This window comes from Gopherus flavomarginatus, chromosome 6 (genome assembly GCF_025201925.1).
Source record: "Gopherus flavomarginatus isolate rGopFla2 chromosome 6, rGopFla2.mat.asm, whole genome shotgun sequence".
Lineage (NCBI taxonomy): Eukaryota > Metazoa > Chordata > Testudines > Testudinidae > Gopherus > Gopherus flavomarginatus.
The window spans coordinates 29,471,520-29,498,192 of NC_066622.1; the positions used below are offsets into that span (position 1 = coordinate 29,471,520).

Consider the following 26,673-nt stretch of genomic DNA (forward strand, 5'->3'; position numbering starts at 1 on the left):
TGCTCAGGGATGCAGCCCCTGCTGCAGGTGTCCCTCAACCTCTTACTGGCAGAATCTGGGAGTGGATGAGGGGAACGGATCACTCCATAAACTGCCCTATTCTGGCATCTGATGCCGGCCCCTGTCGGAAGAATTTATTTAGAATAAATTTCAAATTGGTGACTTTTTAATATTCTCAGTGTGATTGGTTCATTGATATTTTTTTCTAAAATGCAGTTTTTTCAGACATTTATCTGAAGGTCTTTGTAGGCTGTGAATAAAAAGGACATTTACAACCTGAATACTAATTTGTGTCCTCCTCCCAGTGTTTGTGGGCTTGTAATCTCCTTGTCCTATTTTTCTAGAAATATTTCTCTTCTCTATTACTGTGTGAATGACCCACATAAAAAGGACTGACTGACTGTATAGTGTACAGATTTTATGGTAAAGGACACCAGCACAGATCCCTAAAATAGGTAGAAACAGTGAAACTGACTACGCAAAGTGCTGTCAACTGCAAAAAGTAAACAATGTGAAAAGAAATAGAGGAAAATAATTTCAATCACTTTTTTCCTGTTTTTTTTAAATTTTACTACTGTTACAAGTAACATCTATGATTACCTCAGATTGAAAGAGTATAGATTAAAAAATTACGTGAACTCTTCCTTTAACACACACGCATAATCCCCTCTCAAATAGCAACATAGCTACAACTGAAATTGCTTTCCAACAGTGGAAAAGGCTTTACACAGTTACAAATTGTTCAGTAGCTCTAGTCTTATGCCGTTTAGATCTGAGTAATTGTATCTAAACATAGAATAATTCCTTAATATATAATCCTATAAATTTCCATTATTAAAAATGTTGGCTCTGGCTGGGACTCATTCATCCCCCAGTTTAAGTTAAAGCAACTGAGATTATCCACAGCATAGAGACACTCCAACTTTCACCTTTTAGGCTTTGCTCCTTATGAAGAGATGTGGGCTAGAACTGCTACACTGCCAAGGGATTCCTCCATCACACTTAATGATCTCCAGCAGCTTCATGGCTTCTTTGCACCAACAGACAATCACTAACAGGCTGGCAGAATGGAGAACTTGGCCAGGGGCAGCTCCGGGCAGCTCCAGGCACCAGCACGCCAAGCACGTGCCTGGGGCGGCAAGCCACGGGGGACGCTCTGCCGGTCACCGTGAGGGCGGCAGGCAGGCTGCCTTTGGTGGCATGTCTGCGGAGGGTCCGCTGGTCCTGCGGCTTTGGCGGACCTCCCGCAGGCGTGCCCCCGAATTCACGGGACTGGGGACCTCCTGCAGGCAAGCCGCTGAAGGCAGCCTACCTGCCATGCTTGGGGTGGCAAAATACCTAGAGCCGCCTCTGAACTTAGCTCTTTGCCAGAGGATGTTGCGAAGGCCCAGACTATAACAGGGTTAAAAAAAGAACTAGATAAGTTAACAGAAGATAGCTCCATCAATGGCTATTAGCCAGGATGGGCAGGATGGTATTCCTGGCTTCTGTTTGCCAGAAGCTGGGAATGGGCAACAGGGGATGGATCACTTGATGATTACATGTTCTGTTCGTTCCCTCTGGGGCACCTGGCATTGGCCACTTTCGGAAGACAGGATACTGGGCTAGATGGACCTTTGATCTGACCCAGTATGGCTGTTCTTATGTTCCTAAAGTGCTAGCTATATAGTAGTATTAATCACGAAATCAAACTCATTCCTCGGTACCAAATTATTATAGCCAACTCCAAACAGTATATGATCTTATCCAGCAAATGTGCTGCAAGGTTTGGGTGTCAGTTTAAGAGTGGAATTCTGATAATCTCTTTGAATTTCGTTTTGTGATTTGGCAGAGCCTTTACAATTCCTGTAACATGGTTTATTGTTTACAAATCAGTATGCATTTCAATATAGGATTACACTGAGTCACTGCTGCTAATCGTTTTCTCTAGGACTTTACAGTATTTAATACAAAACTGATTAATCAACTATCAGCAAGTCACTAAAATTTTAGGCTTGCTACGTTGCAGATAAAAGTGTGTGAACTGTCAAACATGTCTGAATGCAAACAAGCACAGCTTAGACTTCCATATTTACTGCTAAAGGTTACTGAAGAAAAAACTTTACAGATGAGTCCAATCCAATTTGTCATTAACTTCTTATCTATAAAAAGTGTAATGTACATCAGAAGAAAAGAAAAAATATATACAGCTTCTCATAATAAACAGCAGCAACCATTTGTTTTAGTGGAATATCTTGGACCACTTAAAGAAAATTCCCATCGTCTACAAGTCTATACTGATTCATTGTGGACTTTAATCTCAGAAAAGTGAGAAAACACCATAGAATAATATTCAGAATAACATTTTGAAAACAAAGGTGTACCCACAACTCCCCTTGTTATGTAGTGGAAATATACAACAAGAGGAGGAGAGAGTAAAAGAGCTTTAAAAAGCCCCCACACACATACTGCTGCTTTGGACCACCATACCCATGGTAACAAATGGACATGACTGAAGCATTCACCAGGACAATGGGAAGGAATCCTGCAGGGGGTATTGTGGTGGCTTGTCAGAGGTGGGCCTGGCCATTCTGCCTATAGTGTTACAATGGTCAATAGGGGCCACTGCGGCAGAGTAATTATTGGGGCAGTTTGCTGCAAACTACATCACAGGCTGAGCCAGCTGTAGGACACAGGGGAGGCACATTGCTTCCCGTTTTAGACCCTGTACTGGGCTGTGCACTAGCAGCCTCTGCTGGTAGAGGCCAGCCTAGCTGAGCACGCAGTCAACCACTCCGTCAATTGCTTTATCAGTCATCACGATAATGCCTGATTTAAACCTCAGTTTTCTTGGCTGTCATAGGCTACGTCTACACTACAGGATAAATTCGAATTAGCTTAAACCGATTTTATAAAACAGATATTATAAAGTCGATTGTGCATGTCCATACTAGGCACATTAATTCGGTGGTGTGCGTCCATGGTCTAAGGCTAGCGTCGATTTCTGGAGCGGTGCACTGTGGGTAGCTACTGTAAAATAATGAGGCCAATAACTTCGATTTGCGTCCACACTAACCCTAATCTGATATAGTAATATCGATTTTAGCATTACTCCTCTCGTTTTGTAGGAGTACAGAAATTGATTTAAAGAGCCCTTTAAATTGATATAAAGAGCAGTGTAGTGTGGACGAGTGCAGCGTTAAATCGATTTAATGCTGTTAAAATCGGTTTAACAGCATAGTGTAGACCAGGCCATAGCTAGAGCAGCCTTAAGGAGTAACGTTGGTGAGTAGATCTGGTCAAAATTCTCTGAATTTAAATTTTTCTGTGATACTTTTATCAAAAATTCTGTTTTTGATTACCCATTTACCCCCCTCTCCTTCCCCCTACACACTCTTTTTGATAGATTTGTTGAAAACATCAGGGGTCAACAAGTATTAATGATGTCCAGCATTCTGTCTGTAAATCTAAAGGGTTTGGGGAGGTGAACTTCAGCTCTGTGTGCGTGAGGTACAGCAGTTCTAGATGGTTCTGGCATTATGCTGCCTATGATGTTTACATGAAGCTGCCATACAAACAGATTTGTGGGATGTAGCCTGTTTTTGTAGTCTTATGGGGAAAGAGTACATATTAAGAAGCACTTTGGTCTCTGGCGTTTGACATAAAAGGGCTGGGAGCCAGGATTCAAATGCAGTCTGAAACACTCAGTGCAGCGTGTGACCTGGGGCAAAGCACATTCTCTTCTCATGCTTCAGTCAGTCCAGCTGTTAGTCTGTAAAAGCAGAACTTTTACTTTTTACCCAAAAAGGAGCATCTGAGTTGAGAGTTATTCTGAGTAAATTAAAAAAGTTTTCTAGTTGACTGCTTAATTTCTAACAATAAAGAAAAGACCCAGTACTCCCTTTAAGGTAATATTTACAAACGGTTAGTCATGACTGCCCATGATGGGAGGAGAGGTTAGCAAGCTGTAACACAGAATCATAGAAATACAGGGCTCAAAGGGACCTGAAGAGGTCATCTCGTCCAACCCCCAGCACTGAGGCAAAACCCAAGTACCGTATACCTAGACATGATCAGTAGGAAAACTAGTAATAAACTGGTCACTTAATACTGTACGGGAAGTCATTCCGTTTTGTTTAGGAACTGAAAGTACAGTCATTACAAAGTAATGAGAACCTGTGTGGTGTCTGGATTTCCTTACGTGAGATGACCAGTCTAAGGAGAGAAGAGCATGTGAGTTGAGCGAGCGTTATGAAGAAGGATGGTGAATGTTGTTAGGACCACCACTCAGATCAGCCAATGAAACCTCAGTTGCAGCCTTCAAGAGGCACTGACCCCAACTGCCCTACATCCTGGCATCTGAGTGAAATTCACTTTCAGATTGCACTGGTCTCCCAAGCCAGCAGTGGATCATAATTAACCAGTTCTCCCAAGATGCTTATTTTGGTGAGCATAAAACAGCACTGGTTTCTTAGTTATGGAAAATGACTGATCTGATTGAGGAATGATTATCATTTTTTTGCTAAAATCTCAAGTTTCAGATTTCTTTGTATCTAACAATTCATTTTCTTTAACACAGTGCAGCTTATGGGGATGCAGAGAGTGTTTGAAGAGATTCTCAAAATAAAAAGTATGTGGTAAAAGACGACATTTGTGGTCAATACAAGAGGCTGATGCTTCCTAGCCAGAGAACAAATTTAAAGCAACAAAATGTGGTACACTATAATCTCTGTGTGGGAAAGGAGGGCGTCACTCATTCCTGCCAAAGAACAAAATAGGGAAAGTTTTATTTAAGAAAAGACTCAAATGTGGAGGGAGGGATTGAAATATGAATGTCTGATAGAGTTATTGTACCTGGGAATAGAGGCTGCAATTCCAAAACCAACACTTGATGTCAGTAATAGCTGTAATCCTGTTTATAATCTCCTCTCCCCACAGCACATCCTTCTTTATTGTATTTGCTCCTACATTTATTATTTAAAAGATGGCTTTGGCTGGCAGCTACATTCTGAGCAAAAAAATTTCAGCACCTCAATTGTAAAGCGTGTGCACAGTTTCTTCACTTGTTTCTTGTTAGGTCCACATCTTACCACTGTACCTCCTTTTAAAAAGTTCAAAACATGTTGTTCCACACTCTGTGCCTTCTTTTTTGGGTTTCCTACTACTCCCCCCAGCCATGCATTGTACCTTCCAATAAGTGTCTTTTCACCTTAAATGAGAAACTCCGAATTGCTTCGCCTGTTACTCCAAATACCTGTCTTTTTTACTCTGGATTGAAAATAGTTCCACTCCCTATCCCGCATCCCCATACCACAGATGAGTATATGCAGAGGAGCAATATGGGTGCGATTCAGAAAAGCTTTAGGTAAGATGAAAATCATTGAAACCAAAATGATTTGAGATTTGGAAAGAAATTGTATCAGCCCTCCTAATATAAGCAGCACAGTCAAAGATTCAGATCATAATGCAATGCCTAGGAAAATCTAGACTGCTTGTAGAGTCCAAAAATTAGTTGCATACTTTATTCAGTAAGAAAGTCAGTCAGCTGTGTTGCAAAGAGGCAAGCTGCTAGACCTGCCACCACTTGTGTATCTTTTTATAATGCAACGTGTCTCATTTTCTAATTTGGGATTTGGAGTACACCTGTGAACAAGAAACTGCTGTTCCACTGGAGTAAGGTTACAACTCAAATAATAACAAAATATATTAGACAAAGTTTGCATGTTCTTCTGTCCATGAGTTGTCCGAGCAGGTCATGATTTTCCTCAGATTAGCTGAAATGTTTGCAATATAGTTGAAACTTTTGCAGTATAGATTAGTTCACAAGCCATTCGTTGAGTATTCAAAATACTCGGTTATTTTGACTGCTCACATAGGTCACCTTGGCTATGATCCTCCAAACACACACATAACTTTATTACTGTGAGCAGCCCTATTGAGCTGACTGAGACTACTTGTGGTAGTAAAATTAAGTGTGTATGAGTGTTTGTAGAACTGGGGCTCTGCTATGTTTTTGACACTTGATTGAAGAACTCTTAGAATAAGATTTCTGAAGCAATTACTGCGGTTTACAAATCTAAAAGTTGTTTTCTATAAATATTCTCCAATATTAGCTTAAAAGAATTTTCAGATGAGTATTTTTCTCCCTCAGATATAATTAACCAAATGACGCCCTCTTTAAAAGAAGAAAAAATCCAGACTAATGTCATATATAAGATTTGGTTTTATCCTTAAAGGTCTTAATGAGAGCCACTTTGTGCCATTAAAAACTGTAAAGTGGTGATTATTCTCTGGCAACAAGCTTCCCTTCTACTATTACTCCGGCTGCTAAGAGACAAGCTTTGCTGATGGATTGAACACCTTATCCTGTTCTGGAGGTCATGGTCAATGGGAGTTTTGTCATTGATTTCAGCAGGGGCCCAGTCTAGCGATTACTGAGATTTACGAAGAATGCAGTCTTTACAGGACTTCATTTATACTGCTGCAGAGAAAGGATTACATTTCTGTGTGAACTAAGGTTAGAAATCCTATGTCCTAATCAGTTAAAATTAATTTCCTATTTCTTGTTTAGAACCAAAACAATTAGCAAACAATTATTGCTGTGTAACACACTAGTGAAGTGTGTGTCACACGCCACTCTCTCTGGACCACTAGATAACTGCATATGACAGTTACCAGTTACTGGAGTTATTCCTTTACTTCAAGTTGTTAAACCTGTGCTGCTGTATTGAAGGGCCTGGGATCGAACCTTACTGAGGATACATGGGGAGAGTTGTTAAGCCTTAATGCTCTCAGGGTCTGGCCAGTGTTCTAAATGATCTCTGTGTGCCTTTAAATACAGACACACTCAGAAGGTGGGGAGGGGGGTTAGTTTGTCCCATTTTTGCAGTCAGTATATTCTGAAAAGAATTCAAATATTTTGCCTGTTCAGAGACTAATATAAAAGTAGGTATAGGCTTGATGCAGGAAATACTTGGTGAAATTTGATGGCCTATCTTATTCAAGAGGTCAGACTAGAGTCACTAGATAATCATAAAGGTCTCTTATGGCTTTAATATCTATGAAAATTTACGTAGGTTAAAAATCAGTCATTTTTATTTAGCAAAGAATATTGTTCTCTCACTCAAAGTAGAAAAACTCCCAGTAAAGTCTTTAAAGAAAATAGGGGAGAAAGCTCTTGGCTTCCCCCTCTCAGCTTTGTTTCATCAATACCCACTAAGACTAGCCTTTCAGGCAGCCTTGGGCCTCTGCCAGACTTGTCTATCATACATGCTGAAACAAAACAAATAGAGTTGCATAGTTTTAGACCTAGATCTAGATGAATTCTCCAGCATTGACACATGGATGTCTGGAGCTCCTGACAGTCAGCTGACCCAGCAATTGCAGCTTAAGAATATTTTGCTTTATTTAACAAGGCACTGTAATGCAGTTAGTTTTCCCAGAGAGTAGCTGACATTACCCCAGGAAGTTGTCCTTACATAAACCACTCTTCCAGACTGTAGTGCTTGCATGGCTAGTCCCTTTCCCCTGGGCTTGCTGCCTTTTAAGCAGCAACACATTTCTCTATATTGCATCCTGTTCACAGTACACATCAAAACAGCCATACATCCAAAGCAACTCTCTTGACTGCACTGCATTCTGTTTTTCACCAAGCGTTGTTGTAGCCATGTTGTTCCCAAGATATGAGAGAGAGGAGGTGAGTGAGGTAATATCTTTATTGGACCAACTTTTGTTAAAGAGAGACAAGCTTTCGAGCTTAGATGAGCTAGGTGTAAGATTGAAAGCTTGTCTCTCTCACCAATAAAAGATTGGTCCAATAAAAGATATTACTTCACCCATCTTGTCTTTCTTTTTTACAGGCTGGTATGCACAGTGGGAAAAAAAACACTTGATATTGCTAAGAAGTTTTCTTTGTGTGTATATATATACAGGCATCTAACATAGCAGTGTTTCAGAGACAAGATTTCAGATGTTAGCTGAAGAGACCCTGCATCAGCTGAGGTTACTTTGCCCCCTCCTCCCATGAAAGAAGAGGGGAGGGATCAAGTTAGTTAGTCTTAAAACAGAGAACTCTTTCAGAATCCTGCCAACAGCACTCCACACCAGTAAGAGAGAATCTAAAACAAAACCCCACCCTGAGCAATGCTGGAAACCAGACACAGGAATCTGTACAACGGGACTAAATTTCACACACTGATGGTGCTGTTTAGTTATAAACAATAGACAAAGACACAAACAATCAGCCTCTTAGTCCAAACTACAGTTCTGCTTTATAGAGATTATTCATATTCCTCTCCAGAGACCCTGCTACTCCACCACCTTCTGTTAGCTGATTCCAGGCAGCCAGGTTGTCAGATGGTTCCACTTTATTCCTGGTACAGATTTCATACGGGTGTCTGGCTGTGTACAGCAGGGCTTTCTGTTAACCCTATCCCAGCAAAGTCCTGTCTGAGACCTGTTCATCTCATCACATCCCCTGCTTTCCGTAAGATAATAGCACTCACTGTTTTCTAGGTGTTACCACACCTTGCCATCTCAGATACAACAATCTTAACCCTCTACTTAAAATAGGAAATAACTTGTGTTAGTGGTTTGATAATCCTCTGGCAATCAGTAACTTTTTTATGGTGATGACTTGATTAGAAGAGTAGATCACTGACTGCTGCTGTTAAGCAAGCATAACACTTTCCATACTATCCTTATTTTTTAGACACTCAGAACGTTCACATTTTCAGGTTGATGTTTTCTAAGCATGACCTCTGGTCCTGAAAATTCAGTCTTATTTTTTTTAAGTTTCAACAAAGTCATATCAGCTGTTTGTCTCTGTCTCTCTGAGTACCATGACTACATATAATATTAATGCATAACTTAGTGTGTATATATACACTTTCTCCATTAGAGAATAATATTGCCTTTTCTTGTGGAAAAACTCTACAGCTGAACCCTGGGAGGGTAGAAAGTTGAAGTTCAACATGAATATTGCCCTTACTGACTGTTCCAGTGAAATTTAATATGGACTTAATGGACTTATGATCATGTGAAATGTTAATGCACAAGCACAGCACATTTCACATCCAAGCTCATACAGTGACCAGCTAAGGAAAGCTGTGTTTGTGCCCACACGTGACCATCTTAGCTGTATAGTGGAGAGTATGCTAAAGGCATGCACTGATAGAGAGGGCTGCCATGGCCTTTGTAAAGCGTCAGGAGATGGATTCATTTTAGGAGTGCTGTAGCACCATTCTGCTAAAGGATGTGGGACTAGGAATTTTGGGTGTGTCTCAAGAATTCCCCATTATGGAATAGCCACACTTCATTGCCAATTTATGCTAGCCAGCAAAGCATTCTCCTGAGAGGTGGAGCTCCTCAACCTGTTTTACCTTTTGGTTAAATTAATAATTAACTAGGAGAGAAAAGGTGGGTGAGGTAATATCTTTTATGGGACCAACTTCTGTTGGTGAAAGAGACAAGTTTGTAAACTACACAGAGCTCTTCAGGTTTTCTTCAGGTATGTGTGGCTCCCAAACTTGTCTCATTCACCAACAGAAAGTCAGCCCCATAAAAGGTATTACCTCATTGTGGTGGGTTGTATACCCCACACCAGCCCTGAGGGAGATGAATTAGGCTAGATGGATGCAATCAGCTAATTAAGCTGCAAAGGGGAGAGATGTAGGCTGAGTGCAGGGAGCTAATTAGAAGGAAGCTCAGCTGTGAAGGAACAGGTAGGGTTTCCATGAACCAGGAGGCTGGCAACACATGGGGGGGTAGTAGGGAGGAAGTCTGGACTTTTTCCTCTCTGGGGTAAGGGAGAAAGACACTCATGAGGAAAGGTTTATCTTGTAGGTCTAAGAGAGAGGGGTTTGGCTAGGGAGTCTGATGAAGGAGGAACTTAAAGAAGCATGGTAGGAAGTAGTCCAGGAAAGAGAGTAGGGTTGGTTTAATCTCAAACCTTAACTGCTTGCTATAGAGGTCTGGAGTGGAACCCAGTGTAGAGGGCAGGCCTGGTATCCCCTACTAGCCCCTGCAGAGTGGTATTGCTTGGGGCAGTGAATGGAAAGACAGCCGGAGTCACTGAGAGTGTCATAATCAGGGCAGTGGGTGTGAGGACTGCCTGTGCAGGGAGACTTTGAAAGATTCCCCTTGAAGGGAAATATCACAGCTGCTCTGGTTGGCAGGCTTGAGTCACACAGCAGCCATGCTGCAACAGTGGAAGAGAAGGAGGAGGATGCTGAACCAGGCAGATCTAATCCCCAGAATTGGGTGCCATGCAGTGGTGAGTAGAGAGCACCCTGTGATGCTTGCCACAACACTGCAAACAACTAACTAGGAGACTGTTAAACTCTCCATACAAAAAACTGCTATGATAAAACTGTGGGTCCATAGTTAGGCTGTCAGAAATTAGGAAATACTGATCTTATTGTTGAAAGCTTGGTCTTAACACTGCTCCTTTTCACATATGAACTGTGATAGTCTTCAGTGTGTTGATCACATTGTGTTTCTCAAATAATACAATGTAATATAGTTTTCCTATGTTATATACATGTGCAGCATCTTGTCCTGTGTAATACTCTGTACCCCAAAAAGTTCATGACAGCATAGGTGCTGGATCTAAGGGTGCTGCTGCACCCTCTGGCTTGATGTGGTTTCCATCATATCCAGGGCTTACAATTTGGTTCAATGGCTTTGAGCACCCCCACTATACAAATTTTTCCAGCACCTCTGCATAACAGGCTACTACAGGAGAAGTAGTCACTGGAAGTGCCTGAGCTGAACTCCCTTCATGATAAAAGAGTGGGGGTGATCAGCAGGGTGTTCTCTGTGAGGGCAGTGGCATAATAAGCCAGGACCTGATTATCCTCTCACTTACACAGCAGCGAATCAGAAGTACCTCCCCTTAAATCTCTGGTGTAAGTAAGAGGAAAAATCAGGCCCTAAAAATCCAACCCATTGACAATGTACCAGTTCAAGGAATAGATCAGTTAAATGACAAGGTTTCTGTGTACAGAGCAAAGCTGAAACATAGTCAAACAATGAACTCTATTAATCTAGTAAAAAATAAATAGACCTGTTCAAAGGATTCTTTTGTACAATGAGATGATGCTTTTAGGAGTAGTGCCCAGCTCAGGAGGAACCCAGGGGACAGGAATGAATGCTCCACGCAAGACTAGAGCTGCTCCATAGCTACTATCGCAGTCCTCAGGCCCTAAAGCATCCCCTCCAGTGAAGGAGAGAGGAAGGTAAGAACTGAAGGACCAAATACGAGGATTCCATAGGTTGCCTAAACCTGTCCCTTGGCTGCTCATGCCCCCAAATCGTTGTGCACTTAATACCGATAACAGCTTACAAAATAAATTATCTTGTTGAGTATCATGGAGCTATGGCACTAACTCTAGATAGCTATGGCCCTGATCTTGCAATGAGGCTCGGTACACACAAAGCAGGAGTGGAGCCTATGTTTGTGTTGTTTATTTTTTCTTTATAACTTTTGGATGGATGGATGGATGGATGGAAGCACAGGTACTTATCTCAGAACATTATGAACTAACGGCTACGGATGCCAAGTAATTTACACATGGTCACAAGATGAGAAGAAAACATGCACACAGTCCATGAATAGATTCGTATAGCATAACATAAGAGTACACTATTGTAACTAATATATGCAACAGAGAAGACTATATTTCTTTACTGTGGCAACTAGTGAAGGTCCTCTCATTGTTTAGGGGACAGAGTGAAGGTGAGTGGAGGAGCCTTCAGATATCTAGAATCTTTTTTAAAGAGTTTGTTTTTTGTAACTATAACATTCTAATATTTAAAATTAATAGACACAGCTGGGAATTGATAAGTCTGTCCGTACCAAGTCTTTTTCTCTGGGATTTTTATGAGCAATATGCTATAAATGGGCTCTAGAAACTCACAGGAATTCTTAAAATGCAAGTAGCATTTTTGGTTTGAGGAATCCACATGAAATGGTAGTCCCCAGTTTATCCACACAACAAGTACGCTCTGGACCTTGCTGTTATGCATCCATCCCTAAGCTAACAGATCCACCTCTAGTGGGGAGAGGGTAACTCAGTCTCTCGCCCCTCCAAACATAGATTCAGAGGTTTCTGAAAAGGCTATTTATGATAATCTAGTCTGCCCTCCTGCATACCACAGGTCCACAGAATCTCACCCAGTGATTCCTGAATCAATTCCAGTAACTTGTGATTGAACTAGAGCACATAGTTTAGAAACTGACCCCATGAATAATTCTTCTCCTCTGCATCTCTGCTATGAGAACCCAGGTTGAAGCCTAAGCTTTGCCAATGTTTTTGGCAAGTTGTAAGATTCAACATTGTCCTGGTGTTTCACAAGGCATTTGTGGCAGTTTGTCAGTGAAGTTTTCTTTCTGGAATAAGAAACCAAATGTCTTTCCCCTCTTCTTCAATATATTGTGTAAGCTATACATTACAGAGAGCTTCTATTGTCCTAGTAACAGAGTCTAAAAGAAGGCAGCGCCCTCTAGCTATTTCTATGTTCTATTGACTGAATAAACTGAAAAGATTTGATACAGTATATTGGGAACATTTCCAATAATGCTATTCTTTTAGCATTGTTACTGTATTTTCACTTATAGGTACATACACTTTGAAGTATTGCCAGATGCTGGGTTTGTTTTTTTGATTTTTTTTATTTGTTGGGTGTCAGTGCAGCCGTCAATATTTAATGATAATGTAACAAACTGTGTTCCCTAACTAAGCATATAAGCCAAGAATTGAATTGACTCAGCCACTGAAAGGTCACAAAACTAACAACAAAGCTGGGGAAAAAAACCTAATATCACATTACAAAAATAACACTTTCCCCAAGAGTTGGTTGCGATACACTTTTGCTGGCTTTCCCTAAATTTAGTGAAGCAAAGTGGGTCACATAACAGAAGTGCAATAAGTTTTGATGGGATGTTGCTATAGTGATGTAATTCTTTGCATTTATTGGTTAAAAATTTCAGACTTGTCAAAGGAGCCTAGGTCAGTGGTCTCCAAATGGGGTGTGCAAAATGATTCATTGGGGGGGTGCGGCAGAAGGAAAGCAGGGGGCAGAGAAGAGCGGGGGCCCCTTTCGACTGTGGGCCCAGCCCCTTTCGACTGTGGGCCTGGTACCAGTGGCCCCATTGTAAATCTGGTATTGGTCCAGACCCCAAAGTGGACTGCAACCATGGGGTCGCCAAGGCCAGTGTTAGACTTACTGGAGCCCGGAGCCGGAGCTGGAGCTGAACCCATGGGCAGCTCTAGGCACCACCTGCTTGGGGCAGCCTATTTGCAGGGGCGGCATGGGAGCTGAGAACCAACAGGGGGCTCTGGGAGCTGTAGTTCCTTGGTTAGCTCCCTGCCTATAGAGTCAGCCTTGGAGCAGGGAAAGAACTACATTTCCCAGCATTCCCGTGGCCACTACCAACTGGAAAGGAAGGAGGGGGACCTCATGTGGCAGTGTGCTGTGAGTGGAGAGTGGTAGGGAGACCATATTTTAACATTCAGAAAACATGACACTCCAGGGGGAGGGAAGCCCCACCCTGCCACCATCCACTCCCTCCGACTGCCCCCCACCGAAACCCCAACCCATCCAACTCACCCCCCCACTCCCTGATCACCCCCTCCTAGGACTCCTGCCCCCCAGGACTCCACCCCCTATCTAAGCACTGCTGGTCCTTGTCCCCTGACTGCCTCCTTCTGGGACCCCTGCCCCTAACTGCCCCCCAGGACTCCACCCCCTATCTAAGCACCACTGGTCCTTGTCCCCGATTGTCCCCTCCGGGGACCCCTGCCCCTAACTGCCTCTTGGGACCCCACCCCCTATCTAAGCCTCCCTTCTCCTTGTCCCCAACTGCCCCCTCCTGAGACCCCCCCCAACTTCCGCCCAGGACCGCACCCCCCACCTGTCCCCTGACAAACCCCTGGGACTCCCTTGCCTATCCAACCGCTGCCTGTCCCCTGACTGCCGCCCTGAACTTCTGACCATCTAACCCCCCCTTCTCCCTGCCCCTGACTGCCCCCCCGAACCTCCGCCCCATCCAACCCCCCCGATCCCTGTCCCTTGACTGCCCCCCTGGAACTCCCTACCCCTTCTCCAACCCCCCAGCCCCCTTACCGCGCCACTCAGACCAGGGTGTCTGGCTCTGCGCAGCTCCAGACATGCTGCTGCATACATGCTGCCGTGCTCCCCTGCGGAGCCCACAGCTCGCCCCACACACACACCCAGCACCTGCCTTCCAGATTTGAACACCTCAAAATTCAGGAGTGCTCAAGCTCAGTTTGGGCAGCTGTTACTTCATTTCTCCCAAATCAAATATACTGATCCACTGTAACTTGCTGTAGAAAAAGTAGGATAAAATTGGGCAAGAAATGCTTATTAGGACTGGAATTGCTATTTTCAACAGCCATTGCCTTTTTGTTTGTTTGAAAGGAAGACAGTGATATTGCATTGGCAAATTCCCCATAGAAAGAGAGAGTGGAACAAAAACAATAATAAAGGCACCTCAACTTTTCCTCATTTATGGAGGACAGTCTTATAATATGCATCCAGATATCAGGGCTGGGGCGGCAGGAGGTGTGGGGGGGCACTGGTGGGGGGAAAGAGGGGAGCCCAGGATTGGGGCGGCAGGGGGATGGAGGGAGGGCACTGGTTGGGGAGAAAGGGGGAAGCCCAGTGCTGGGGCGGCAGGGGGTGTGGTGGGGGGCAGCAGGGGGGGTATGAGGGGAGCCCAGGGCTGGGACAGGGGGCAGCCAAAATTTTTTTTTTGCTTGGGGCAGCAAAAAACCTAGAGCCAGCCCTGGCTGAAGCCAAAGCCCGAGGGCTTCAGTCCTGGCCAGTGGGGTTGTGGCTCCGTCCCTCCTCCTCCCCCACATCCAGGGCCATGTAGTAATTTTTGTTATCAGAAGGGGGTCACGATGCAATGAAGTTTGAGAACCGCTGTGAGTAGGTCAGTGTGATGGAGACTTGCGAGTCCACTCTCCAGTGAAGGCTAGAAAGAGGAGGAAGTCATTAGTTCCCTTACTTCCTAGAGGAGTGCCTCCAATTCTTTTTCTGTTACTCCCCATATGGTCAACAGAGGATACGCTGGATTTTATCTTTCAGGGTTGCATTCACTTTCTGCAGTGACTGAAATGCAAATGAGAGTTAATTTATAGTGATGGGAGGCAGGAAGCATCCTAGTGCTGGGAAAGCAGTGATTCTGCTTTGGAAACTTCTGCACTGCTGCAGTTCTAGGGTCTCAATCCTTATTTTAGAACAGGAAATCTAATAAGGCATAAAAATAATGAATGCTGATGCCAAAGCTCTTTGGGCATTCTCAGTGCCATTTTAAAGGGACTTTTTGCAGACACTCAGAGTGCTGAACAAAAACTTGCACTTCTAGAAAGGTGAGAAAAGAGCTGGACCATATGGGATTATTATGAAAAAAGTGATGATGATGATCAGGTTTTGACTTTTAGGAGAAGGAAACTCATAATCTCAACCCGAATTGGAAATGTTGCTTCATTGTTTCACATGGAATTTGTAGTCTATAAAGAGGATGTGTATTCTACAGGTTAGAGAAGGAAGCCTGCAGTCTGGACTCTTTTTAATCCTTGGTTCTATGCCCCAGTTTAACACGGACTTGGGTAACATTATTCCATAAGGCATAATGAGAAATTAACTGACATCTAGGTCTCAGTTTCCCCATCCATAAGATGGGAGTGGTAACAATAGCTTCCTTTCCATAAGCGTTGTGATGCTTAATTCATTAATATTTATGTAACATGTTTTGAGACTCTCCTTTAGAAAGTGTTCTAGACATTCAGAGTGTTGGTAATAAACATTAATCACTTCATTACTGAATGACATTCCAGGTCTGTCCAGCAAGCACTTCTGCAGTGTAGCTGGCTGTACACACGGAGACGAGAAATGTTCTGTTTACTTGATTATATGGTTTCATATAAAACTGCTGCTGGGATACACACATAATGTGTGAAGTTAAATTGCACTAAAGTATTTATTTGTTACTCAACCAGTCATCTATTTAAAGAGACAAGATGTGGGAGGTAATACGTTGTTGAACCAACTTCTGTAATGAAAGATGTTCATAAAATAATATTAATTACATTAATATTAAAGATTTGACCTCACCCACCTTCTCTCTCTATCCTGGAACCAACATGGCTACAACCTAGGGTGACCAGACAGCAAGTGTGAAAAATTGGGACGGGGGTGGGGGGTAATAGGAGCCTATATAAGAAAAAGACCCAAAAATCGGGACTGTCCCTATAAAATCGGGACATCTGGTCACCCTACTACAATGACACCGCATACATCTTCTTAAAGCTGCATTATTCTAAGGACTGGTCTGAGCACAAAAGCAATCCAATTCTTAAAAGCCATTCTGCTTCCTAACGAAAATATTCTAATTACTGTGTGGAAAGTAGAGAGAAAACTCACGTAAATGTTCAGAATGGCCTAGTCTTGATTAGAAATGTACAAGCACTAAGATGAATCCTGCCCAAATACTTTAAACAAATCAGAATTTAAGTTGCAGTTGAATTCCTCCCTGAGACCATTGCACCTATGTAGATCCAATTGCAGGATCAAGGCCTATATGAGGTAAAACATAAGCTGAGCAGTAATACTTCTGTTGAGTAAAGCAATAAACAATGCATAATATCAAATATGTCCCTTACTGAATAGAGATGGACTTAAATGTGAAGTTGAATTAGACCTAAAAGAGGCTATATAACTACTAAGATAGATAATTTAAAATATATTAGAACCAAGAAGGAGTCACGTGTATCTGTTCATGAACTCACTGGTAGGGGGCATAGGAGGAAGATAACAAGGTTGCAAGAAAGCTAAATGAGGTGTTTGCCTCCATCGTCACTGTGGAAAATGAGACAATTCCTTTTCAGAAGCTGCTATTCACTGACCGGGCAGTGACCTTAGTGTAAGTCTCTAAAGATGAAGTTAGAAAGTTAGCCACTCAAACACAGTTAACAGCCTGTGACCAAATAGCTATTTATTCAAGTCACCAAGGGAATAAAATGTGAAGTAGGGGAGAGACCAACATTAGTCTTACATGTACGGAATTATTGGAAATGTGGGTGATTTTTCTGTATCCACATTGAAAATATTGCATTTCATTAAACAAAATATAATCCAATCAGTATATGAAGCCAATATAACGTCCAAAAACCCTAACAAATCATCAACTAATAAATGAAAAGGAAAGGGCAGTTTTTCTGAAATGGAAAGAGCTGCCTTAGATATGATGCTGTCCAGAGGCATTTGTATATCGCCATGTTGTGCTAAATTTCCCCAGAACTGGATTTGCATTGTTTTACAAAGGTACCCATCACTACAGACTCTCTTTCCTGAATGGACCCAATTGATTGAAAGTGTAACTAAGGAGAAAGTAAAACAAGACTTGAATAAGTAGAACCGGATGGAGCCAAAGCAGCGTGCTGTAACTAAGGGTACATTGTGCTGCTTTAACCTATTAAAACAAATTGAAAGGATTTGAAAACATCTGAGAAAGCTTACTGGTGGAGGTAGCTACATTCGATTTTTTTTTCAAAGGCTTTTAACAAGGTGGTTCTTAAAGTTGTTAAATTACCTAAATAATCAGAGTAAGACGCAAAAATCCTATTGTGGATTAAGAACTGGTTAAGTGGTAGGAAACAAAGAATCGTTCTAAAAGGGTGTTCTTCTAAACTGTGTTCATAGTTGGGCACTTTAGCCATTGGTGTTGGGACCAGTATTGCTCAAGTGGGATTTGCCTGCCCAGGCAGGATATTTGAGTAGGCTTTTTCTGCAAGCAGAGGTTGGTGGGATGTTTGGTTTTTTTCCTCTTGTTCATCTGCTTCAGTGCTTTTGCTACTGCAGAGCAGGGCCCAGTTCCGCAACAAAGAACTGTTCTGCTTTGTAGAAGGAAAATAAGGAACAAGAGATGCAGCATCCTGTACAAAGCTTTTGCTACTGCAGAAACTTTTGTGCCACCACTTCAAATGGATTACAGATAACAAGCACAATACACTGTTTTTATGCAGGGGCCATCTGATACACTCTGACACAACTTCTACTGTTGAAGAGCCTTCAGCTACACTGAAATAAGAAGCCACTCTCAATCTTTCCTGTATAAATGAGAAGCCTGAAATCAAGAGTACATTGAAAGCTGCCTTCAGCCATAACTCAAGAGACAAAAGTTGGCTGCTTAATAGAAGTGGCCTTCAGTTATGAAGGTGGATCATAACTGTAGTCAATAAGTTTGGGGATTTTGGGGGGTAATCTCTTAAAGCATTGAGGTTTCTTTTCATGGGAGCTATCTTGTATAGTTTTCCCTGTACTTATTGCAGTGTCAGCTGTTTAATTCAAAAAAGCAAAAGAGGATAAAAGTACTTCTATTCTTCATGCACCCATGTGGATGAAGACCACTTCTTTCCCTTCCAAACCCAGGGATCTGTAGACAGCTCCTACTCAAATACGTTCTCGTGTATAACTACATGATACAGAAAATATTAGCCCCAAGAGTGAAGAAGAAAGGTCTGAGTAATTATGAATTCCGACCTTTGACATCGTCTGTTCTCTGTTTCATCATAACCTTATGGTGCTAGTAAATCACAGGTTTAAGAAATAACCAAGTAAACCATACAAACATGCTTACTTCTAGCCTCCTTTATCTCCATGACGTATGTAGTAAGAAATACAGAGGAAAATGGACATAGACACTCCAACAGCCCACAACATTCATATCTTATCTAGATTTACTTCTATGCAGCAGGTAGCTGCACATGCTTGGGGCTATGTATACCTCTCAACTACACTGGAAATCAATTGGAGGAAGGTCCAAACCATCTTTGTGAATCTGGGCTATAGTGCCTAGCACCATGGGGTCCCATTCCTGGTTGGGATCTGTGGGTGCAATTGTATAATTTAAAAAAAAAATACTGCTACCCAGATGTTGCTGCTGTTTTTCCCTCTTGGCAGTCTTAGGACCCTACCAAAAGAAAAACATTATATGAGCCACATGTCCCATGCTGTGTTACATTTTTTTTCATTGATGAGAAAGGGAAGAGAGCTCTCTTTTGTATTGCAGGGCTCCCATTTGTCACAGGATGATAACACGTATTGTATCTTTCTAGCTACTGGCATCTCTCTCTCCTCACAACTCATTCTTTTATCTGTTCTGCCTTCCTGTGATCGTCCCCTTTCTGTCCCCGGTGTGCTAACTACTCCCAAATCCTTTACCGCATATTGAACAACTGCTTTACCTGTGCAGAGTGAACTTTCCCTTTTGTAGGCCGCGTGCAAATGTTTCCATCATGTGTGCATGCATGCGCATGCTGTCCTGACTGTGGAGGACAGACTCCTTTATCCCTTACAAAGTGCTTGTGATCTTAAGGTTAATGACCCCTGGACTAATATGAAAAGGTGACTTTGCATATACGTGACTTGTGCTGACAGTTCTATAGTTCTCTGTCAAGCCTTGGTTGCATTTGGCCATTTGTATTCTGGAATATTTATTTCATGATTTTATGGCAAGCAACACACCACCTGTTCTTTCACAGCTGCATCAATGAGTATTTGTGTAAATAGGCCTATGAAAAAGGATTCATTGTACTGAAGTAGAGAATAAAGGCTCTTTCTGGGAAAAGAAATGGCAAATGCTGCAGCCAACAGGTATATCATGTTTACTCTGCAGTGTCTAATGTAAACTAACTTTAATATTCCAATGACAAATAGAAGTACAGCTGATCATCATCACTGGGAAACAGTCATAAAACACAGCACAAAGCAGCATGGTAACTCTGAACCAAAAACCGTTTGTCATTTTTTATTCTGTATAATAACGTGTAAGGTATATAATATTGACATAATTTTCTACACTGGCACTTGCAGGAGTGATATGGGGAGTAGACGCTGGACGGGTTGATTAGTGGTGGGAGTGATATGCACAGGGGACTGGGTACATCCACCCCCAGCAATTCTCTCACATTTGACAAATATGTGCATGAAAGGCTTTGATTCATAGTGGGGTTAGGATGAGGTTTGGTGTTCATCCCAACTAGGACTGGGGGTTCAGATTCAGCTGAACCAAAACTTCAAGAGCTGCTATTAAGAGATTTTGAGTTTGGGGTCAGTGCAGAAAACAAGGCTCTTGTAGGTCTGGATTTGACAGAACAAAAACTGTTAGGGCAAACTTGGATTGTGGATTAAAATTTAACCCTTGGCAATTCAAGGGCAAAGCTTGGACCTAAGCTTTTAGTTCAGTCCTATAGTTAATGAAAGCCATAACATGCCATGGTCACTATTTAAAAAATCAATCTTTGCCAACAGATAATCCATCTCATATACTAAGAGTTGGTATCTTGGGTACCACTGTTTGGAAACAGTGGGTAAATGAAAACTCTTGTTTAAAAATATCTTCCACTGTAAGATTTGTATTATAGAAAATTATACTGGCTGGGTAACAGAAATGAAATAGAGTACTGAACATAAATGGAAATGGCCAATCGCTTAGCACAGTCTTAGGTCATGGTATTTCATTCTACTTTGCAATTACAACTCTTTAGCCAGGCTCAAACATCCCCAGAAAAGTTATCTGTTTCCCATCACCCCCTCCCACTGTTAGCAGCACTGGAGAACAAATCCTGACACAGGAAACCTAGGAAGCACTTTCGTGATCCTTGTTGTTAATGAGACTGTCACTCTTCAGGGTATCAAGCCCCAGAAGGCTTGTTGCTAGGCAAAGGAACAAATAAGCTTTGTCACATTGTTCCATGGATGAGTCTGAAGATCTGAGTATAAGCAAGCAGCTGAATTCCAGACGTGTTTTAATATTTACTTCATTTAAAAACTGGTATTTAGAATGAATTAAACCCTTAACTCATGTTATGTCCTACTATTGGTTTTTGTTTATTGTAGCACTGTCTCCAATGACTTGCATTAAAATCCTTTTTACTAAAATAATGTTTGTAAAATTGGTTTTCTGGCTTTCATTTATATTAAATTTTACATAATGAGTTTGCCATAGACATTATTATGCCATAATCTTTAACTGAATATGGGTATTCATTGTCTTGCATAAATATATATGTATCATCCTCCCCTGAAATGGCCTTCAGACTTGCAATAATATTGTGGTATCAAAACATCATCTCCATGGAATGAGCACTTTACAGTAATCTAGGAGTCTTCACAAATGCGACATCAAGTTGTGTTGCATACAGCATAATAATGTGATCTTCCTAGGCTTGTCTTGACACAGTCATGATGAGACTGCTGTAATTTCTATTCTAGTGAATGGTGAACTAAGATGATTTTTTTAAGATAAACAAACCATGTAAAGTAGCTACTGTACAAATTTCATTGGTTTACTGTTTTGAGTTTAGGTAATTTACCGGTTTATTGCTGATAGCTGAAAAAGTGGCCATCTGCGGGGCAGCGAAAATGTTTAATCAATCAATAATCTGTCTGGATATGTGCATACACACCGTATATGTGTGGGCACGCCACATATGCCTGCATGCTGCTTTGACATGACTGCACAATTTAACTCTTTCAATCCATTCAACAAAAAAGACCCAAGATGAAATCCTGACCACGTTGAAATCAATTGCCAGTGAATTTAGTGGGGCCAGGATTTCACCCCCAGCATTTTGGCCTTCCGACCTCTTCAAGGGGAGAATAAAACCAAAATAGCAGCTTAAATAGGAACTCAGAAAGGAGGTTTAATGAGGTCAGTTCACAGTGATTCCAGCTGACTTGTCCCCATTTTATCATCCTGCATTGGACAATCTTTATCGGAAATGCTTTCTTCCTTTACAAAAAAAGTCAAATGTGGATGACACTTTAGTACAGGCTGAATTTTCTGGAAACCAAGCCACGTTTATTCTCTTGCCAGTGTGGGCAATGACCACTCAAGTACTTGCTCTACCATGTCTAATTCTACATAAAGAGACAATAAATCGCCTGGGCAGGTAGACAGTTCAATTAAATACAGAACGAACAGCAATATTGTTGAAATCTTAACGTAGAAAATTCTGTCCTTGAAGATAAACTAAACTGGGCCTAGAAATGTGAGCAGGGTGAATGATGTTAATTCTGACATCTCTAGGCAATTTCATGAAGATTTCTTTAATGTTTATATCATTTAGGTTTATGAAGATTCAACCTGTTTAGTCATGCAGCTAAGGAGGAAATAGTCTACAATTTTCAGGTATCTAAAAGGGTGTCATCAGGAGGAGGGAGAAAACTTGTTCACCTTAGCCTCTAAGGATAGAACAAGAAGAAATGGGCTTAAACTGCAGCAAGGGAGGTTTAGGTTGGACATTAGGAAAAAGTTCCTAACTATCAGGGTGGTTAAACACTGGAATAAATTGCTTAGGGAGGTAGTGGAATCTCCATCTCTGGAGATATTTAAGAGTAATTTAGATAAATGTCTATCAGGAATGGTCTAGACAGTATTTGGTCCTGCCATGAGGACTCGATGACCTCTCAAGGTCCCTTCCAGTCCTAGTATCTATGAAGTGGGATAATAGCTCTGCTTATTTATTTGCAGGGGGAGGGAGACGATGTATACACAAGTGCATGTATAAGAGACTATATTTGTATTTTCACATTTCAAGGAGTGTTTTCCAGAGCCATTTGGCTTACACCTAGCTTTTTGTGTTTGCTTTGTTCGGTGGCATCAAGTAATTTTGAACACAATATTACTGCTGAAGCAAGTATCTGATGCTTGACAGTCATACTTGTGACATGTTTCTATGCTACGATGTCTGTTTTTAATGAACTAAATGAAATTAGGGGCAGGGTATTTTGGCATCATTTTGCTGCATTAAGCAGTAGGAATAGCACATCTGAAAGAGGATGCTAGGAAAATGTAGTCCTTTTTTTACATTATTTATGGGTTCGAGGATAGACTGCTGGGTTGACGTAAAAGAAAAAGTTACTGTCCAAATAAATAGAGATGGGGTGGAGAACTTGTTTTGATTTTGCCTTGGTCTCTTAAAGGTACAGTAAAAAAATTGACATTGGCAAAAGCAGATGTGACATAAGATTCTCTGTGGGTGGAGGGCAAGGAATGGTTTGGCAACTGCTAAAGAAATAACTCTTCTTAAAAGCGAAGGTTTTTTCCATCTAACAACTTTTTTTTTTTTTTTTTTTTAAGAAAAAGATTTCCAGTAATTAGGAACTCATACTCTATCCTGCTGCTCTGTCAACCAATTCAGCCATGAGTATTTTCCAGTAAATAGCAAGGAAAGAAAATTCCATTGACACCATATTTTTCTGTGCTATAGGTTATTTTAAAAACCCAAAAAGTTCATACATTTTAATGTGCTTAGTTATACACTGTCTTCCGGCTAGGAAATGACTCTTCAGAAATAAAGTTCTGTACCACCATTAGTCTACTCTACTCCCAGTGTGTAAAGGACAAGGGAAAATTCTCAGCTGGTGTAAACACAACTCCCTTGAAGTCAATGGAGCTATAACATCTTACACCAGCTGAGCATCTGCCTCTCTCCCTGCAATGTGGAATTAAATTCGATTGCCCTAGTTTGATGCCACAGCATCTATATTCACTGGCAGCTGTTATGTGTAGTGTTTATCAAAATGTGGGCATGTGGTGCCATAGCAGGTAGAAAAAAAGTAACATCCCAGGAAACCTATTTCACCATGATGCTGCCACAGTGAGGATATTGAGGAGGGACAGAAAATGATGCATGTGTTGTCCATCTCTTGTGAATGTTAGAAGACCCAGTGGGTGCGGCATTTTGAAAAGAAGATCTGATCAGTATGAATCTCTTCCTCCAGAAGCGAGGTGAGTAACTTAGAGCTGCCTAAGGCAGCAATGAAAGGCTTATTTTTCCACCACCAAATGCAGCTTTAGCGGTGGTGCTAGGAGATCCTCTGTAGTTTTTGGCGGATGGATGATGATGATGCATTTGTAAGTAATCTATTCACCTTCGAGTTAGGGATCAAGATAGTGCCCCAGCACTTATTATGGATTATGCATTTCACATTTGACTTCTTTCTCTGTTACAAGTCTCTTCCTATGAGGCTTGCTCTGTTTTCCATTCATTGTTCACATACCAGATTTAAGCTGATCCAGTCGCCTGAGTTCCACCAGTGAGACACAGTGATATGCTGCACCAGATAACCGTGCAGCATCAGGGCTGCCCAGAAGAATCAGGGGGTCTGGGGCAAAGCAATTGTGGGGGCCCCTTCCAAAAAAAAAGAGTTGCAATACTATAGAATACTATATTCTCGTGGGCCTGGGGCAAATTGCCCCACTTGCCCCCCCCCGGGCAGCCCTGGTGCGGCATCAGGGTTTCATACTCTGCTGTGAAGGGACATCACTTTGAGTAGTGGGAGGCATAGCCTTCAAACACCTGTTTAGTACTGTCATGATCTGTATTTGTTAGCCATCTTGACCTCCACCTTCCCAATATATTAATAAATATAAGTAGTCTTTGATGAGCCTGGGGAGCTGGGCAAAGAATCTACACCATGCTGTTGGTTTTTCTGTATGTACTATTTTTATGCATGCCTAAGAAAATATTATTTGCTGCTTTGTACTCTTTGCTTAATGGATATATCTCATGCCAAAGTTATTTGCCGTAGTTGCATGCATTCAGCTGTGTGTTGGACTTGAGTGTACAGCATTAAATGTTACTTTTTCCTTATTTAATACTACTCTTATTGCACAACCCCCACTGACTGCTGTCTCACATGAACAATTTGGCTAGAATTGCTGGGGTACCACGTTGTTGATAGGCTGCCCTGCCCTGTTTGCTGCCCTATTTACCATTGTGGGCTGCATCCAGAGCTACCTCTATGGCCCTGAGGATGTCACATGGGCCGCAGCTCTGTGCTGATCAGGCAGAAAGCAGCCCGTGAGATGCAGGTTGAGAACCACTGATCTAAGCCATAAGAATGGCCATACTGGGTCAGACCAAAGGTTCATCTAGCCCAGTATCCTGGCTTCCAACAGTGGTCAATGCTAGGTGCCCCAGAGGGAATGAACAGAACAGGTAATCATCAAGTCATCCATCCCCTGCCATCCATTCCCAGCTTCTGGCAAACAAAGGCTAGGGACACCATCCCTGCCCATCCCGGCTAGTAGCCATTGATGGACCTATCCTCCATGAATTTATCTAGTTCTTTTTTGAACCCTGTTATAATCTTGGTCTTCATAACATCCTCTGGCAAGGAGTTCCAAAGGTTGACTGTGTGTTGTGTGAAGAAATACTTCCTTTTGTTTGTTTTAAACCTGGTGCCTATTAATTTTATTTGGTGACCTCTAGTTCTTGTGTTATGAGAAGTAGTAAACAACACTTCCTTATTTACTTTCTCCACACCAGTCATGATTTTATAGACCTCGATCATATCCCCCCTTAGTCGTCTCTTTTCCAAGCTGAAAAGTCTCAATCTTATTAATCTCTCCTCATACAGTAGCCATTCCATACCCCTAATCATTTTTGTTGCCCTTTTCTGAACCTTTGCCATGTGTCCAAAGTATGCATCTTCCACACCACCTGTTGGATTCACAGGTGGCCTTTAGTCATAATACTACATACCAGTGATTCCCAAACTTTTTGTATTGGTGACCTCTTTAACATAGCAAGCCTCTGCGTGTGACCCCGTGCCTGGCAGGGCTGACACTTGGAGCCCTGCCAGACATGGGGCTAACAGCTTGCGACCCGCAGGTAATAATCTGTGACCCCCAGTTTGAAGATCCCAGTTTATATACTGTAATGTTTAGTGTAGACAGCACCCCCACCAGTAGATGGTGCTATATCCTTATCTTAATGTTAAGTAGTTGATCTGACCTGGGGGGTTAGCCACAAGTTCAGTCCTGCCTGTGTGTACTGGAGTTGGCACTTGGGCTGTTCAAATAAATCCCTGTGATTCCATAAGCAACTATTACAGTACTTTGGACCACTTCCTAGACTCATAGACTTTAAGATCAGAAGGAACCATTGTGATTATCTAGTCTGACCTCCTGCACATCACAGGCCACAGAACTTCACCCACCCACTCCTGTAATAGACCCATAACCTCTGGCTGTGTTACTGAAGTTCTCAAAACATGATTTAAAGATTTCAAGTTACAGATAATCCACCATTTACTCTGCTTTAAACCAGCAAGTGACCCATGTCCCACATTGCAGAGGAAGGCAAAAAACCCCACCCCAGAATCTGTGTCAGTCTGACCTGAGGGAGTGGGGGGAATTCTTTCCCAACCACAAATATGGTGTTCAGTTAGACCCTGAGCATGTGGGCAAGACCCATCTGCTGGACACCTGGGAAAGAATTCTCTGTAATAACTCATCCCTTCCCAAGTCGTGTCCCCTCACGGCCATTGGGAATGCTTGCTCCTAGCAGTCACAAACTGCCTACAATGTCATGCAGCTCATCTCATCATACCATCCCCTCCATAAACTTATGAAGTTCAGTTTTAAAACAAGTTAGGTTTTTCACCCCCACTAATACTCGTGGAAGGCTGTTCCAGAGCTTCATTCTTCTGATGGTTAGAAACCTTTGTCTAATTTCAAGCCTAAACTTGGTGATGGCTAGTTTATACCTACTTGTTCTTGTGTCAACATTGGTGTTTAACTTAAATAACTCTCCCTCCCTGGCATTTGCTGTCTCTAAATATATCAGAGGGATAGTATCAGAGGGGTAGCCG

At 42.0% G+C, this 26,673-nt stretch overlaps 1 protein-coding gene across 1 annotated transcript in view; it reads left to right on the top strand.

The window, feature by feature from the left end:
- Window positions 1-26,673, top strand: part of CARD19 (caspase recruitment domain family member 19) — a 151,847-nt gene that overhangs the window by 107,888 nt on the left and 17,286 nt on the right. The window lies entirely within an intron of this gene.